The sequence below is a fragment of the Cricetulus griseus genome (assembly GCF_003668045.3).
Source record: "Cricetulus griseus strain 17A/GY chromosome 1 unlocalized genomic scaffold, alternate assembly CriGri-PICRH-1.0 chr1_1, whole genome shotgun sequence".
In the NCBI taxonomy this organism is placed as follows: Eukaryota; Metazoa; Chordata; class Mammalia; order Rodentia; family Cricetidae; genus Cricetulus; species Cricetulus griseus.
The window spans coordinates 254,604,907-254,622,641 of record NW_023276807.1 but is presented as its reverse complement, the minus strand read 5'-3'; the positions used below and the strand labels follow the sequence as shown (position 1 = coordinate 254,622,641).

Here is a 17,735-nt window from a genome sequence, read left to right as displayed (position 1 = left end):
TGCTTACAATTTGATTTGTGTTCTCTAGAATCCCAATTTAGTTCCATCAGCACATTTCTGCACACAGCAGCTGGGCCCTGGATGGAGCATTTGCATACCTTAGCAGCTGAGAGCTAAGCCCCAGGAATCCAGAATCTGGCCAGATAGTTCCCAGAGTGTCACTTGACTTTTTGAAATAAATTCTGCCTTCCAATTTGTAACTATCTGTCTCTCTGACACAGTTCTCATGCACACTTTAAAAGAAGTGGTCTCCAGGTAATTTGGGAGCTAACATGCTTTTATAAAAATCCTTGTTGTACAATCAGAGAACATGTTCATCTTACTTGAGTGTCAGGTAAAAAAATTATTGCCCCATCTCATGGTAAATATCTTTATTATTAGGGAAGCAGCAAGGGGATCAGATGCTTAATTAGTCGGTGATTGCCTTGAAGGCAGGTAATCCGTTAATTTGCAAGCATTGTGAGGAGCCCTTGAGCAGACTCTACCAGCATCTGCCATCACCCAGCCATGACATGAGGCAGGCCTGTGGAAGGCTTCGGGTTTCTTTCCATCACTTCATTTGCTTGCATTCTACATACAACCTCTTGAACCTGGTCTGTAGGGAGAAACCCTGATTATAGGTATCGCTGACCAGGTTTGCACCTGAGCAGGACAGACCCAGAAATGCTTCCCAGTCAGCTCAGCCAAGCGAGAGAGCACCACCTCCCTCCTTCTTAAACCCTTGTTATGTAACTGTGACCATGTCCAAGCGGGTGTGGTCAGTGATACCTATAATCAGGGTTTCTCCCTACACCAGTCTTAGGTCTATGTGATATGCTGAAAAAAAGGTTCTTTCCCCAGAAGATTTTCATTCTAATTCTTGGATTGTTAAGAAAATATTTTTGCAGATGGTGATCAATTTAAGTATTTTGCAATGTGAGATTGTCCCTTGTTATCCAGGTATCTTAATTTCTTTTCCTGTAGCTGTGATAACACTATTGGATCAAAACAACTTGAGAAGAGATTTTTTTTTAATTTTTAGTTGAATAATCGTGGCAGGGAAGTCAAGGTAGCAGGTCCTTGAAGCAATGAGTCCCATTTCATCCACAATCAGAAAACAGAGGAGTGAGTTTGCTTGCTGGAGTTAAGCTTGCTTTCTCCATTTTACACAGGCTAGATGCAAGACTGAGCAGGTTGTATTTATATATTAAGGATATTACTGGCCAAGAATTGTCACACCCACAATTAAGATGGGGTATCTCACATCAATTAAGGTAACGTAGATCATCTTTCACAGTTGCCCAGAGGTTTGGCTCATTGGGCATTCTAGAGTCCTCCACATTTATTAACACAAACACGCCCATCAGAACGAGCTTTCCCTTTCCTCACCATCACTAACGTGCTCTCAGGGGAGGAAGAAGGAGACTTGAGAACAGACAGAATAGGAAAAGGGCAGGTGCCTGTGGGGTAGACAGGAGAGAGACATGGATGTAACTAAGGAACAGCAGCCACCAGAATCTGCAGAAGGGATGGACTTGGGAATATGGCACTGTGATACTTCAGTCTCGTGCAGTGAGAATGACTCTGCATAACTGTCATCTGGGTCCAGTGAAAGAGAATTTCTGTTGTTGTAAGTCACCAAACTCATGGTAGCTTGTCACAGCAATCATAGAAAGCCAAGACAGTCAGAAAGGGTCTATTCCACAGTTCTTGAATGAGCACTTTATAGAATCCATGATTCTAGTTTCTTAGTGTTAGTTTAGTAGTTACATTGCTTTTGGTTGGAATGACTTTCCAATCTTTTTTGATTCATGCTACCCAAGTTTTTGCTGTTTTCGCAAAGCTGTGGTACCCATGAGATGTAGGATCATTTGATCTGCTAAAATAAATATGAGTCACATTATATAGGATGGAAAGGCTGTGTAGACAGAAGTTTCTATCCCGCTGGGTCCTAAAGCCATTTACTTAGTCCCAAATAAACACACAGAGTTTTATATTAATTTTAAACTGTTTGGCCAATGGCTCAGGTTTCTTATTGGCTAGCTCTCTCTTAATTATTACCCATTTCTGTTAATCTGTGTATCTCCACCTGATCTTGGCTTACAGGTGATGCTCAGGCCTCTTGCTTCCTTGGTAGCTACATGGCGTCTCCCTGACTCCACCAATACCTTTCTCTATGCCTGTTTGGATTCCCCACCTGGCTAAATCTGACTGTCCATTGGCCAAAACAGTCTTATCCATCAACCAATAAGAGAGACATATATTCACAGCATACAAAAGGACATCCCCATCAAGGCTGTATATATGTATTTTTGGAATATGTATACATATTCATGTAACAACAGTTAATGGAAAAAGAGGCTAAGAATTTGAATGAGAGCAAACAGGAATATATGGGAAGATTTGGTGGGAGGAAAGGAAGGGGAAAATGATACAATTACATATATCTCAAAAATAAAAGAAATAAAAAAATCAGAATGATAAAACAATCACAAAAATGGTCCTCACCTATGAGGCAAAACCTGTGAGGTAGTAACAGATGACTCAAGAATCTAGGAAGCAGAATATTCTTACTTATCATTTCATTTCACCATCTTGCTTCTTTTTCCAGTTTCTATTGATTAGAGTATGTATTTTTATCAACATAAAACAGTGTGCTATAAGATACCTTAGTGCAGCTGGGCAGTGGGAGAGCACACCTTTAATCCCAGAATGTGGGAGGCAAAGGCAAACCGATCTTTGTGAGTTAGTGGCCAGCATGGTCTACACGTCTACAGAGCTTGTTCAAGGACAGCCAGGGCTACCCAAAGAACCTGTCTCAAAAGAACCAAAAAACCAAAAATAAGCCATAACAGTGAGTTACAGATCACTGTGACTCTGGCCTAAAGCGGGAAGACACAAGCAAGATGTCCCGATCCTGTTTAGTTCTTAGTGGAACCCTGCCAGAAGTCACAGTATCCCAACTTTCTGACCTCCTTTGCTGTTATTGGACATGATCCACTAGGGCCAGCTAGTAAGTTATGTGACCCTGTACGATGGCTGTCATTGAGCATAATGGGACTCTCAGGGTAACCAATTTTTACACAGGTGCCCAGTGAAATGTTTTGGAAAACCCAATGGCATTTTAGTTCTAGCTAAAGGTCCTGGAAACTAGGGAAGAATTTTTTTTTTTGCTAGAGATTTAATAAAATACTCTTCACAAATGTACTTTTTGAAGTTTTACATTAAAAACAGAGATAGGTAACTATTTTTATAATCACTGGTTTTTCACAAGACAAGTCTTCCTTCATGGGAAAGGCAGAACTTTTATCATTCAGTTGGAAAACAGATCTTTTCCCCCTCTGAGAATTCCAATAATTGATTTTTGTGGTTATAAGTCTGGCTCAAGCTTACTTTTGTTTGTGGACAGGTACCTGGGCATTTACTATTTTTGAACCTGTCTCCCCTCCTTCCATAATTCATCCCAAGGCACAAGTGGTAGATGATTTTTAGGGACATGAAAAACCTGGGAAAGGATAAATCTGAGGTCAGGGTGGAAGGAGAAACTGTTTATTTGAGAAAGAGCCTTTAAGCCTCAGTACCAAGTCTAGAAGGTCACATGGTATCTTGTTGGAACATGGATTTTCATGACATGTATCCCTATCTAAAACAGCAGAGAACAGAAATGTTGAAGTGGTTCAGATTTAGAATGTTTTTGGTTTTGGTTTGCATATGCATAATGAGAAATTTTGTGAGTGGGATAACATGAAATTTATTTATGTTCCATATATTCCTTCTATACATAGTCTAAAAACAATTTTATTCAATACTTCCTATATACCTGTGTTTGGATAGTAACTTACCTCTTGAAGTTAGGTGTGGAATTTTCCATCTTTGGTGGCATGCTGGCACTAAAATAGTTTTAGATTAGAGATGCTGATCTTATTCAAGTATAATTTGTATTTTTAAAATGAACACTTGATGATGAAAATGCTGATGACCAATTACAAGGTTCTCTGAAATGACAACCTGAGAATTGAATGGAGAGATGCCATATGAATTATGGATTTCATTTTCATCTAAACTCCCCGAGAATTCTATATTGTACACATTAGGAATGAAAATCTTCTGTCACTAATTTACTTGCTTTCTTATCTAAAGAAACCACTTAGTTTTATTGTCCAACTAGTTCAATGCTGGTGGCATATGACCAAATAACACGCCAAAGTTCTTGACAGAGATGTGTGTCTTATGTAGCCATATTTTTAAACGTATGTTAGCAGCATTTTGTTAATTGAAATTATGATGACTGAAGACAAACTATTTTTCTGCCACAGTGTTCTAATCCATGTATGTAGTATGTTTTCTTTAGCTGGTAAACATATATGGACTATTTAATAAACTAAGAAGATCTCGGCCACTGGTTCTCAATCCATGAGTTGAGACCCTGTTAGGTCGAATGACCCTTTAATAGAGGTCGTCTAAGACCATCCTGCATATCAGATATTTACATTATGATTCATAGCAGTAGCAAAATCATAGTTATTAAGTAGCAACAAAAATAATCTATGATTGGTTCACTACAACATGAGGAACTGTATTAAAGGGTCACAACATTAGGAAGGTTGAGAACCACTGATCTAGGTGGATAAGTAAATACAAAGGTTGAAATATATTAAAAATAGTTGTGGTGTTATGGATATGAGATGGAAAATGAGAATAGAAGTAGTTTTTAGGGCTACAGTTGTGACTCAGTGATAGAGTGATCATCTAGCATATATGAAACTCTGGGGTCCATTGCCAGTTACAGGCCCCCCCTCCCCCCTCCCCGCCATGTGCACACACTTCGTTTACACTGGAATAAAATGCCTTATGTTCAGAGACAGCAAGGAGTGCCTTAAATTTGTTTAGAGGAGAGGAAGTGGTGAAGGAGAGATTCAGTTGTGGGGAAGATGGGGCATTCTGTGGTGTGTGTGTGTGTGTGTGTGTATGTGTGTGTGTGTGTGTGTGTGTGTGTGTGTGTGTATACACAAAATTTAGCATCTCACTTTCTTGCATCCCTGCAGTGGTCCCTCCTTGGACCATGCCGTGAGACCCTTAACCCAGCCCTGACTCTGTCCTTTATTACTCTATATTGTCCCTCCCAGGCCTCATGGTTGGTCAGAATGTCAACTATCTCAGAATCAGGCTGTTGGAGCCAAGTTTCTCATCTGATTGATAGCCAGAGATGGTAATGCTGGCTGAAAATGTAAGACTGCAATGCAGGAGTCTTAGTTTTGAATCCTGGCACCAAAGCTTATTAACTCTGATCTTGGCAAGTGGTTCTGTTTTGGGTACTACATAAGATAGCATATATAGCTGCACTTACAAGTGACTTGTGAGTGGTGGGTGTCTCCCTTCCAATAGCTTGCTGTTTAGGCAGTCATTGAATCACCTTCTCTTGGTGAAGAGAAATATTCTAAGGGTTCCCTGGTGCGATCTCACATTAAAAAGTTAATATAAAACAAATGAGCAGAAGAATGAAAGATTGCACATATTCTTGTGTATGTGTACATGTCTGTGCCTGTGTGTGTATATCTGTTTGCCTGTCTGGGAACACCTGTGTGTGCAGGGGTGTGTGTGCTCATATGCATACAGATGTATTTGCAATTTTTCATCTCTTTTTTTCTCTCCTTAGTTTTCTCAGGAGGGATAAGGCACAAACTGAACAGAAGTGGAGCAAGGTGGCTTCCAGACTGCAGTAACCTGGGCAGAGGCTGCTGAAGTTAGCTCAGATTTGGCTGTTGGCAGAGCCCTGTCAATAGGGACCCAGACAAGTTTGAGCTTTATTTTGGTAGTAATTTTTGGTGCTTCCCCATTGCAGAGCTTAGTCTTATTATATACTATTTTCCATTTCCGCCTCTAGAGAATCCATTCATCATGCTGTTTGTGGGAGTCAACCAGCCCAAGGATCCTAGAAACCTTTGCATTTAACGTTTCTCAGGAGGACTTCAGTGAGGAGTGGGTTACAGTAGCATTTGGCAGGTTGAGGAGGGATAGAAAAGCTACAACCATCTTCCTCTCAGTGCTGTGTAGAGCCCTTTCCATGATTTGCCAGGGGAGTGTAGGCTTTACAAATGCAGGGCACACATGATTTATTTGACTTGCACAGGATTAACAAAAGAATTAGGGACAAATATGTCAAACTTTGTTGTCTTCCACTCAAATCTAAATCCAGGTTTCTTCTTAAAATGTATGGTAATATCCCAGTAGGTAAAGATTGGTCAGGGGGACAAGGAAATCACAAGAAAACCCACAGAAACAACTAACCTGGCTCCCAGGAACTAGCAGAGTCTGAACCAACAGCCAGGGAACCTACATGGGACAAACCTAACATCTCTCTACATGTATGACAGTTGTGTAGCTTGGTCTATTTGTGGGACTCCGAACAATGGGAGCAGGGGCTGTCCCTAACACTTTGGTTGGCTCTTGGGAATCTATTCCTCAAACCGGATTTGATTACCCAGACTAAAACAAGGGGAGGTGCTTAGTCTGACTGCAACTTAATATTCCATGCTTTCTTTGTTGATACCCATGGAAGGCCTGCCCCTTTCTGAACAGAAACACAGGAGTGGATGGGGGGGGGGGGGGGGAGGTATGGGGAAGGAATGGGAGAAGAGGAGGGAGGGGAAATTGCAGTTGTAATGTAAATAAAATAAAGATTTTTCAGTAATAAGATAGTGCCTATAGAAGGATAAATCATGGCTTATGAACCCTTTGACTGCGACTTTGTAAAAGAGCAAGTGACGCCCATGGCTCATTTCTGCTTCGCTAATTGCTTTGCTGATTGTTGGGCTCTTATGGGAACTTGGGTTTGCCACACCCTTTCCACACTCAGAGTTGCTTCCCAGCTGTCTTAGTTGGGGTTTCCATTGCTATGGAGAGACACCATGACCATGGCAACTCCTACAAAGGAAAACATTTAATTGTGTCTGGCTTATAGTTCCGGAGGTTTAGCCCATTATCATCCTGACTGTGTGCATGCAGACAGACATGGTGCTGGAATAGGAGCTGAGAGTTTCCACATCCGGGTCCACAGGCAGCAGAGGCAACTGTGTGTCACACCGAGAGTAAAGAGCAAAAGAAACCTCAAAACCCACCCCTTCAGTGATGCACTTCCTGCAACAAGGCTATACCCACTTCAACGAAGTCCTCCTCCTAATAATGCCACTCCCTATGGGGGCCATTTTCTTTCAATTGTCCCCAACACTTCCTCAGGAACCATTTCTGCCTTCCTGCTTTGGCATCTGCCTACACAGGTATGTTTATCTAACAAAGCCCAGTAGAAAACAAGAACTGATCGTTAGAGAAGGGACTGAGCTCACCATAGCAAACCGATCATCTTCAAAACCACAAGCTCCCATTTCCCAAGTGGCTGTTCTGTTTCTTGTTTCTTTTGCGAAGTGAATAATCTTATTTTGGAAAGCAAAACTGTAATTAGAGCATTTCAGTGGTAGTCGGCTTATGCAGTTGTTCAAAAAGCAGTAGAAATGATAAAGATTGGAATTAAAGGCATTGGAAGAAGACAAGACAGGCAGAAGAAAGTAGATGTAGCTAGATTAATTTATTTAAATAATAGGTTTAAGGGCAAAAGCATTTCTTGGGAGAAAACCCAACATGTTTAGTGAACGGGAGGCCCTAATAACAAACACAACTTCAAAATAAACAAAGCAAAATTATAAAATTGTGAAGTGAAATAAACAAATCACAGCTGACTTAGCATACTTGTCTTCATAATAAAAAATTAATAAGAGAAAGTCTGAACAGCATGCAGCAGATGTCATCTAATGATCCCGTATATAACACACAGTAGCTGCTGGGAATGTTCCTTTTTAGAACGAATGGGACTGTAGCACTGGTGCATACTGGTAACTCCAGCACTCAGGAGACAGGCTGGAGAATGGAGAGTTACAAGCCAGCCTTGACCTTGCCTCAAAAAAAAAAAAAGGTGTGTGTGTGTGTGTGTGTGTGTGTGTGTGTGTGTGTGTGTGTCAAACAAGCAAAGGACTGATGAGACAATAAATGCCAAAACAAAGCAAAAATTGCAACAAACATGGAGTTAATTTTGTGCTGGCTTGGGCCTGGGGCCTGCCCTGGACTGTGGTTATTAAACACCTAGTGACACTCCATGGGAGAAAACAGATTTTTTCTTTGGCAGATGGTATCACTTGCAACTAGCTTTTTGTCTAAGGGTGGGACCCGTTTCCAGTTTCCTCTCAGTTCTGGAACTCCATCTGGCTTGGGCCTGTGCAGGTCTCAGATCTCGTGAGTGTTGCCACAGTCTCTGAAGTTCACATGGGCATCAGTTCTGCTGTGTCTGGAAGACACTGCTTCCTTGTAGTTATTTGTCAGCTCTGGCTCTTACAATCTTTCCTTTGAGTGTGTGTGTGTGTGAGAGAGAGAGAGAGGGCGAAGGGAGGGGAGACAGAGAGAAAGAGAGAAGAGAAAGACAGAGAATGAGGGAGTAGGAAAGGGAGAGAGAGAGGGAGAGAGAGAGGGAACAAATTATGTGATAGGGAGGTGGGAAGGTCGTTCTGGGAGGAGTTGGGGGAGGGAAACATGATAAAAATAATATATGTTGTATGGAAAGGGACACATTCTGGATCATAATGAAAACCCTACAATTTTAAATGTATTGAAATAATATAGAAATGTTTGCTTATTGCATATGTAATTAAGATATAAATCATTAGCAACAATACTCAGAAATATTAAATCATGTAAGAACAAGAAAGAAAATTTTAAATTACCAATGAGTTAACAAAGAACTCACAGCAGAAATGAGAGAGTATCTAGAACCATATGTGACAAAAGATACTGTGACTAATGTGTGTGATGGGAACAAAGCTATACAAAGAGAAAGAGGTCGGTTTTACCCCATGTATTTCATAAAACATTATGTTAACGCATTTAAAACCACAAATCCTTAGAAGGATATACCTCTCTAAAACTCGCTGAAGATAAAGTAAGTCCATTTTCAAAGAACATTCTGGATCTATATAACTTCACCGGATGTTTTATTCAATGCCGTACACGAGCAGAGAATAGAACAAGAGGGGTGATGGCTGAACAAACATCACCAGTAAGTCAAAATGAGAAAGAAAAGGGGAAAACTGGGTGCCTTTACAAAAGAGAGCACCAAAGGCATGGAAATATTCAATCAACTCCTTCTCCCCCCACTCCAAGAGCCTATAGAGATGATATGTGATGACTCAAATGAGAGATGTCCCCGATAGGCTCAGGCATCTGAATACTTGGTTCCCAGTTGGTGGCACTGTTCCTAAAGGTTTAGGAGTTGGTGGCCTTTCTAGAGGAAGTACATTCCTGGAGGTGGCTGTAGTGGCTTTTTGTTCCACCAGTGGACTTGGGGTGGTGGCCACACCTTAGGGCATGTCTTCAGGTGTGCGGATGTGGCCCCTTATAAGGAAGAGGAGGGGCTGGCTCATGGTCTCTTGGGTTGTGGTCAGAGCATCCTGAAGGGCAGAGGCTGCATCTACAGGGCCAGGAAGACCTTGGCAGTTATTTACCATCATTGTGTGAGTGCTCCCTAAGTAAATAACTATTAATCCTTTATCTGGGTATTTGTGGACTTTCTTAAACCCATCCTCATTTGGTGCCCAACATGGGGTTTGAACCCATGGCCCTGGGATTAAGAGTCCCATGCTCTACTGACTGAGCTAGTCAGGCTAAGGTAGAGCCACCACCCCAAGTCCACTTGCTGAACAAGATGCCACTACAGGTGGCTTTAAGGTGCTATAGTCTCATCCCACTGTCTGCTCACCTTGTGTGATGTTGAGACTCATCTCTCAGCTGCTGTGCCTCTTTGCCATAATGGGCTCTAGTCCCCACGGAGTCATAAACCCAAAATTTCTTTCTTCCATAAGTTGCTTTTGTTTATGGTCTTCCATCACAGCAACAGGAAAGTAACTAAAATATTATATACCAATCCTTTTTCTTTCTCTTGTTTAGGGGCCCCAGTTGTCTACCTCATCAGTATACATAGTTCTGGGACCCAAAAGAGAATCTGTCTCATAGTGGACATACATATGTCTATAAATGTATGTGTGGCATTAGAAAATTAAGACAGGAAGCTAGTCAATGACAAAATTCAAGAGCACTAACATGCAAAGCACGGCAGAGTTCATTGAAGTGCCTCAGATCATGTAGGCGGGGCAGAGAAGCCAGGAAGAAAGCACATGCCAATGCCACCACCTTTGATATCTTTGATTTCTAGGACCTGTTGCTCACTATGAGTGCTTTAAACATTAGGAGAACACACACAGGAAGTCTGGGGTGATGCTGTCAGGGTTGGGGATTTCAGCATTTTCTTGCACAGGCTCTCTCTGCCTTACCTTCTGGAAACTCCCTTCTCTTTATCACAAAACATCTGTCACAGTGCCAAACATCAAAAACCGAACTCCAGTTTGCATGAATTGAGTAGTGGGAGGAGCTTATCCTGGGGTCACATTGGCCAGTACCTGGCTAATTGTATGAGAATCTTAAGCTAATTACAGTGAAGTACAGGGAGACCCATTTCCTTGGGACTGTCCCACACCTGGTGCTGTGTTAGCAAGGGAGCAGGCGATGTTTGTTGCAGACACAACCCACAGTGTGTTTGTACCCAGTGTGTCAAGAGAGTCAAGGAAAAGAGATGTTCAAAGAATCACTTGTAGCTAAAAGATCATTCATATAGCACAAGGATCTAATGTAACAATGGATTTGACGGCAGAGAGAATATTGATATCAGTTGTAAGGGTGTTTTTCTGTGGAGTTGAGGGAGGGAAATTAAGGAAATTCAGCAGACTTGGTTATGGTAAGTATTATAGCTTGAATGTGAAATGTCTCCTTCAGGCTCATATATTTAAACAGTTGGTCCTTAGATAATGGTGATGTTTTGGGAGGCTATGAAACCTTTTAAGGGGTGAAGCCAGCAGGGAGAATTAGGGAAGTGGAGGAGGGGTTTTTGAAAAGCATATCCCTGCTTTGGCTCTAGTCTTGCTTTTGTAGCAGTGACATGAGATCTGTTATACAATCTCCCTGTTGTGGAGTACCGACAGTGGTGGACAGAAATCCCTGGGAACCACAGGCCCAGACAGATCCTCCTGTTCTTAAGATGCTTTTGTCAGGTTTGTCAGAGCAAGAAGAAAAGTTACAGAGTTAAAGGGGAACAGAGATGAGGGGATGCTCCCACAAGGACATCTTTGGAGAGACTTGGAGGGGTAGAGGAGGTATGATGAAGCTGAGCTGGACCACTTCCCTGTTCTACAGAGAATTCTCCCCATCCTCACCTGAAGCCAGGACAGTCCCAGCTGTGGCATTCTCTGCTCATGTTCTTGAACATTAAATCACAGTCACCATAATTTCCTTATCTGATGTTAAATCAATTATGTTTCTTAAATTATTCTAGCTGTTTTTCTTTGGCACAGCTTTAACAGGAAGTCACAATATTACTATAAGTCCATGATGCTGTTGAATTAAAAATTACCCTTTCTCATACTTATGTTTCTAAAACACACAAAAAAGATTCAGAATGAAAAGCAGAAATGATATACTATCTAGATCCACAGAGATAATGTATTGATGTTATTTCTTTTAGCTTGTCTCCCACTCACAAATTTATTTTAGATAGTGAAATACTGTTGCATGAATAGGTCATTCAACATTCTTCAACTGATGAATTTTATACCTTTTCTAATCTCTTGCTGTAGTTGTTTATGCCCGGGCTTATTATTGTGAGCTAGGTTTGTATCAGTGGAATGGACAGGCAAAGACAATAAGGAAGGTTTTGGGTTGAGCAGTACTTTGGCTAAACATGGCTGTTTTGGTCATGTGTGGACTCAAGCTTGGGCTGCCATGTTTAGGTATGTGACTATAAATAATTTTAGTTTTTTAATTTGTAAAATATGTGTCATAGTATCCATATCATAGGTCTGTAAAAAGATGAAGTAAATTAGTCTGCTTTCTTACTGACGTCATTATTACTATAATGAAACACCATGACCAAAAATGAAGTTGGGGAGAAAAAGGTTTATTTGGTTTACATATCTCGAGTCTCTGAGTCACAGTCCATTGAAGGAAACCAAGGCAGGAACTCAAACTGGCCAGTAACCTGGAGGTAGGAGCTGATGCAGAGGCTATGGAGGGGTGCTGAGTCCTGGCTTGCTCCTTGTGGCTTGCTAATCCTTTTTTCTTATAGCACCTACAACCACCAGCCCAGGGTGACCCACCCACAATGGGTCAGGCTCTCCAATATCTATCACTGATAAAGAAAATGCCCTACAGGCTTTTGTACAGCCTGGGTTTATGGGGGCATTTCTCAGTTGAGGCTCCCTCCTTTTGTATAAGATGATATAAAACTATCCCAGCATATCAGTGTAGTTTCTAGTTTAATAAATATGACCAACTTCCAAAAATGACACCTCAATTTATAAAAGCAAGTTCTATTTTATTTGTAATCTAGCTATCTGTAAAATTTTACAAAATCACTTTTACTTTTAAAATTTTAGGTAACTTATTTTTAAACTGACCAATCAAAATCACATACATTAATTTTTTCCATTTTTATTTAAATTAGAAACAAGATTGTTTTGCATGTCAATCCCAGTTTCCTCTCCCTCCCCTCCTCCGCTGCCCCCCACTAACACCCTACCTATCCCATACCCTTTCTGCTCCCCAGGGAGGGTGAGGCCTTCCAAAAAACACATATATTTAATATGTACAACATGATGTTTTGAAATGCCTATTGTGGGATGCCTACATTGACAAAATTAACATATGTGTTGTCTGAGATGCTTATTTTTTGATGAGAACACTTAAAATATACTTTCTAAGTGATTTGAAGTGCACAATACATTGGTATTAGCTATAATCACCATGCTGTAAGTAGATCTCTAGAGTTTATTATTTCATCTTAAAAATTTAATTCATCATCATTGTGTATGTGTGTATGCATGTGTATATGTGTCATGTTTGATGTTTATGTGAGTATACAGGCTTAGCCTGTGTGGAGGCCAGAGGATAACTTGTGGGAGCTCATTTTCCTTTTCCACCATGGGTACCAGTGCTCAAACTCAGGTCACTAGGCTTGTGTGGTGAGTGCTTTTACACAGAGTGTCTTGTCTGTCCCCTTCCTCCAATCTAATGACATTTTCAATCCAAATCTTCCTCACCCCTCAATGTCTCTGATAGCAATTATTTTCTTTTCAATATTTGTGAATCCGACTATTTCAATTCCACATGTAAATGAGATCACATGGGATTCATCTTTTTGTAGCTGACTTATGTCAATTAACATGATGTCCTCCATTTTTATTCATATTTTAAAGGAAATCTCTTTGTTTATTTCCTCCCAAGAGTTTCCCAGTCTATCTAGACCATACTTTAGTGTGGTTGTTTATCAGAAAACAGAAGATAATTCTTGGCACATGTGTTAAAGATATGGCACACGTGTTTAAGACTAACATGATATCTTTTTTTATTGGTTTTTTGAGACAGGGTTTCTCTGTGTATCCCTGGCTATCATAGAACTCATTTTGTAGACCAGGCTAGCCTCAAACTCATGGAGATCCACCTATCTCTGTCTTCTGAGTTCTGGGATTAAAGGCATGCACCACCATCACCCTACTGTCATGAAATAAACTTAATACATTTAAAATCAATAAATTATCCACGTTCACTGTTTTTGTTTTAGTCTAAGTATTTCAGGTATGAAGGTAATGTAGTGTTTGCTGATCATTCTCCAGAAAACATTCATTTTGTCCTCCACTGGGTGTCTGTAACCAGTGAACTGTGTGTAGAATACTGCATTTGATGGAAGCATTTGGAGTGACCTGACTGGTGTTAAATCATTTATTCCTCAATAGGATTTCTGCTTCTAACTTGCTTTACTTTCTATTTGGTATTAACCCACTAGAACTAAACAGAGCTTTAAGTTGGTTTTGAATAGTAGCAATACTTTGATCTATGAAAACTGCTGCTGTCAAATGCAACCCTTAGGATTTCTGCAATCTCTTAGCACAGAGAGACAATAGGCATCCTCATAACTTTCCCTGAATGTCAAAGGATTTCTCGATGGCTAGTAAATCATCGAGAGCTCTGAGAGTGTCTGATATTTTTATGTTTTTATGCTTTCCACCTCAAGCTCAGTCTCAGCAAACGAATGATTTCCAGCTTCTGGACTGGCTCTTCTGTGGTGATCATAGAGACTGGAGTTCTAATCTTGCATGAGAACCTTTTTTGTTTGTTTGTTTTGATTTGGGATTAATCTTTGGAGGAGTGGAAAGAGCAACAGAGCTAAGTTAGTGCACCTCCTTTTGGCGTTTTTATGTTTGAGAAAGAGCTCCTACTAATTTTTTCAGTTACCAAATAAACTCGTACATGCTGTTCTTTCAGATATGACCTTATTTTATTTTCAAAAGAAAACAGAATTAAAATAATTAAGACACTTTTCTGTTATATAACTTGTCCCATAGAATGTTGCTTTTCATATTTCTGTAAAAGTTTTCGCAGTGCCCTGCTAGAACTGGATTACATTGGTTCAAAACAGACAACTGTTGCATTTTTACACATCTTGTGAACTGGCTGAGGTCATGTTGCCAGCATGAATGATCTGAAATGAGGGAATTTATGCCATGGAAATCAGTCCACATTATAAATCAAGTGTTGTCCTCAACTCTAACCTCTTCCTTGAAGGTGGTCAGTAGCATATACCTACCAGCAGACTCCTGCTTTCCAGACACTTCAGAAAGGCACTGGAAATTTTAACCCACCAGACTAAAGTCCAATATACTATATTTGAGGTTAGATGAAAGGTTAGGTACCAGGTTTTGCTTATTCTACCAGCAGTTGTCTGTGAAATGCTATCATTTACTCAAAAATAGTCATTTAAAACATGACAGACAAATTGAATGTGTGGAGAAAAAATACCATAAATAGAAGGCACACGTTGTAGTAAATGTAGAAAAACAGACAAGAGATAAGAAGATAGAAAGGCAAACAGGAAAAGAATCTTGAGGAAGGAAAGGCAGGAAGAGACTCTGCTAAATAAATTGACAGTAGTATTGAATCTGAACAGTACCGGGAGGTTGAAAATGGCATCATCACGGAACAGTTTTGAAAATGGTCACCATGTCAACTTGGTGAAGTAATGCCTTCCATCCAAGGTGACATTTCCTGGATGTGGAGTGGCAGTAAAAGCAGCAGCATCTGAAAAACAGGACACCATGCCCTTGGTGTTTTGGAACACACTCAGAAAAGAGTATTATGGGATGGAGACCTTGTTATATAGTCATCAAGCCAGGCCCCCAGTTTGTGGAAGGGTGAACATTTGGACAATAACATAAGCTGGACTCAGCAGAGACTAAGTGGAATCTATGTACACATGGACCAAAGACCACTCTGTTTCTAATTCAACAGTAAAAGGATTTGGCTGTAAACAATAAAATGAAGCTAAATGCTCCTTTAGTCTACAATTACTTGTGTTTCCTACTCTGATAAAAGGAAATAACAAAATTCCTAACATTGTTGACCAAACAAGACAAGTGAGAACCTGAGCTCAGGTATGCACAGGTATGCCTCCCAGCATCGCCTCTTGTCCTTTCTGGCTTCAATAAGGTTCTGGATTATCTGTCCTTGTAACTGTCAAGCAGGGAAATCATAGTTTGGCGATTACTACTATTAGATGTCAAGTCCTCTTCTTTATTCCACTTCCTGCAATGGTTGTAGCCTGTTTTTCTTTGTGGTAATTACGTCACTAGCATCCACAGTCCTGAACACCATGGTCCACATTCTTAAGACTATTTGATAGTGCTGCTGCCTTTGAAAGAAGGATTTCTGCACTCTGGATGGAATCCATGGTTCTTCCCTCAGCATTTTCCTTTCTTTCCTAGCCACATGATTTCTTTCTCAGGGGCTTGTAGAATTTATCTAGAAAATCACCAATTCTCTGAGTGGTCGTCTTATAAGGAATTGTTAAATTTTGCATCTTACTTGTACCTCAGTATCCAGGCATACCTTTCTCATGATGCTGTGTGCTGGCCCCAGCAAGGTCCTGTGGATATGTCATCCAGTGTGTTCATTTTATTTTCTAGGAAATAAAACAGCTTCTTCAAAAATTCAGTGTCTGGGCTGGTCATGTCACTCAGTTGGGAAAATAATTGACCAGGAATTTGACTCCCTGCATTACACAAGTGTAGTGGTGCATAGTGGAAGTGAGTAATCAAAAGTCCTAGGTCATCTCAGCTACACAGTGAGTTCACAGCCAGGCTAGGCTGCAGATCTTTCTTTAAAGATGAAAGATGTCTGAGGAAAGGGACTCCAACATCCTTTTTGTGGCAACTCTTGCTGCAAGTATCTTCCTAGAAATCTTAGGTTGTATTTCCATGAGGATAACTCTGGTAAAGATCATGCTCCATATACTTCACCCTCAACATCCCAGTTTGCATGCTGCACTGGCACTGTTCAACAAGTTGGACGGAATGCTGTCCATGTCCATTAATCACTTTCTGTGATGACATAAATGTTCTGCATGTGCACTGTCAAATGGAATAGCATTTGCTGTAGCTATGTGGCTAGTGTAGCGGAAAACTTCAAGTCCATCTCTCTCTCTAAATACAAACATACATACATACATACATACATACATACATACATACATATCTTCACAGATGAGAAGTGATCACTACATTGGATGGTTCGTCTCAGTCTCTGTAAAATCCATGTATTCAGAAATGCTATTGCCGTGATTTAGTCAGGCAATACTACCTGAACATGGAGGGATAGATAGCCCTGTCCCTACTGTGATTATATAAAGTCTATTTGCAATTTCACATAACATTAGAGAACTGAATTTAAAAGAGGTTAGAAAGTCTGTGACATAGTTTTTTTTTCCTCCCAGAGTTGAAGACTGAACCCAGGACCTTGTACTTGCTAGGCAAGCACTCTACCACAGAGCTAAATCTTCAACCACTCTGTGGTACAGTGGAATATGCCATAAGAAATAATTAATTAGCATTTCTGCATGCTCTCTAATATAATGGTGTAAAAATAATAGGACTCACTAACATCTTGAGTGCTGTCAGTGCCATGCAATTGCATTTTTTATTAGCACTATGCATACTGTCAGAATCTTCATTCCAATTCCCATTCCTATTGCAACCAAAGAGCTCTAAAGTCATCCCTGAAGGGACTGAGTAGAGATCAAAGAATCCCTTGCTACTACTGCCACTGAAGGTTGCAACTGCTTCCTCCATGGGGGTGTACTGAGGGTTCTTATGCTGGTCATCAGCTTGTGACTTCTCCTTTTTCCTACAAATAGCATTTTTCCTCTTTTGTGACATCATCAGGTACTCAACAGATTCTTCTGAGGAAACCTTTTCGGCCCCCATATGAGGAAAGTTCCTCAGATGGCTGAACTTGGCATTTGTGACATCCATACCAAATTTCAGCTCATTATTTTGGGTCTGTGTGCTCAAGGTCTGGACCATGTGGCCTGAAATGATGAGTTTTACAACTCGATTGTCTTTCACAGTTGAGTGTGAGCTATTGTAATAAGGAAGACACAAACCATAGGTGTTGAAGCTGAAAGATTGCTTAAGGAAAAGTTAAGGAGTAGTGTTGTCTTTCTCAGAGTTAGGAGGAAGCAGAGAGGCAGAAGATAAGCAGGAGCCATGACTAAGTAGAAGACACAGGCAGAGAATGAACAAATAAATGAGGACTCACTGTCTTTGTTAGAGTTTCTA

The 17,735-nt window shown here is 40.5% G+C and overlaps 1 non-coding gene across 1 annotated transcript; it reads right to left on the bottom strand.

Annotated features, from left to right (window-relative positions):
• Positions 1–9,611: 9,611 nt before the first annotated feature.
• On the bottom strand, positions 9,612–9,684 carry Trnak-cuu. The gene has a single exon. It is a non-coding gene; the product is annotated as a tRNA-Lys (tRNA).
• Positions 9,685–17,735: the final 8,051 nt, after the last annotated feature.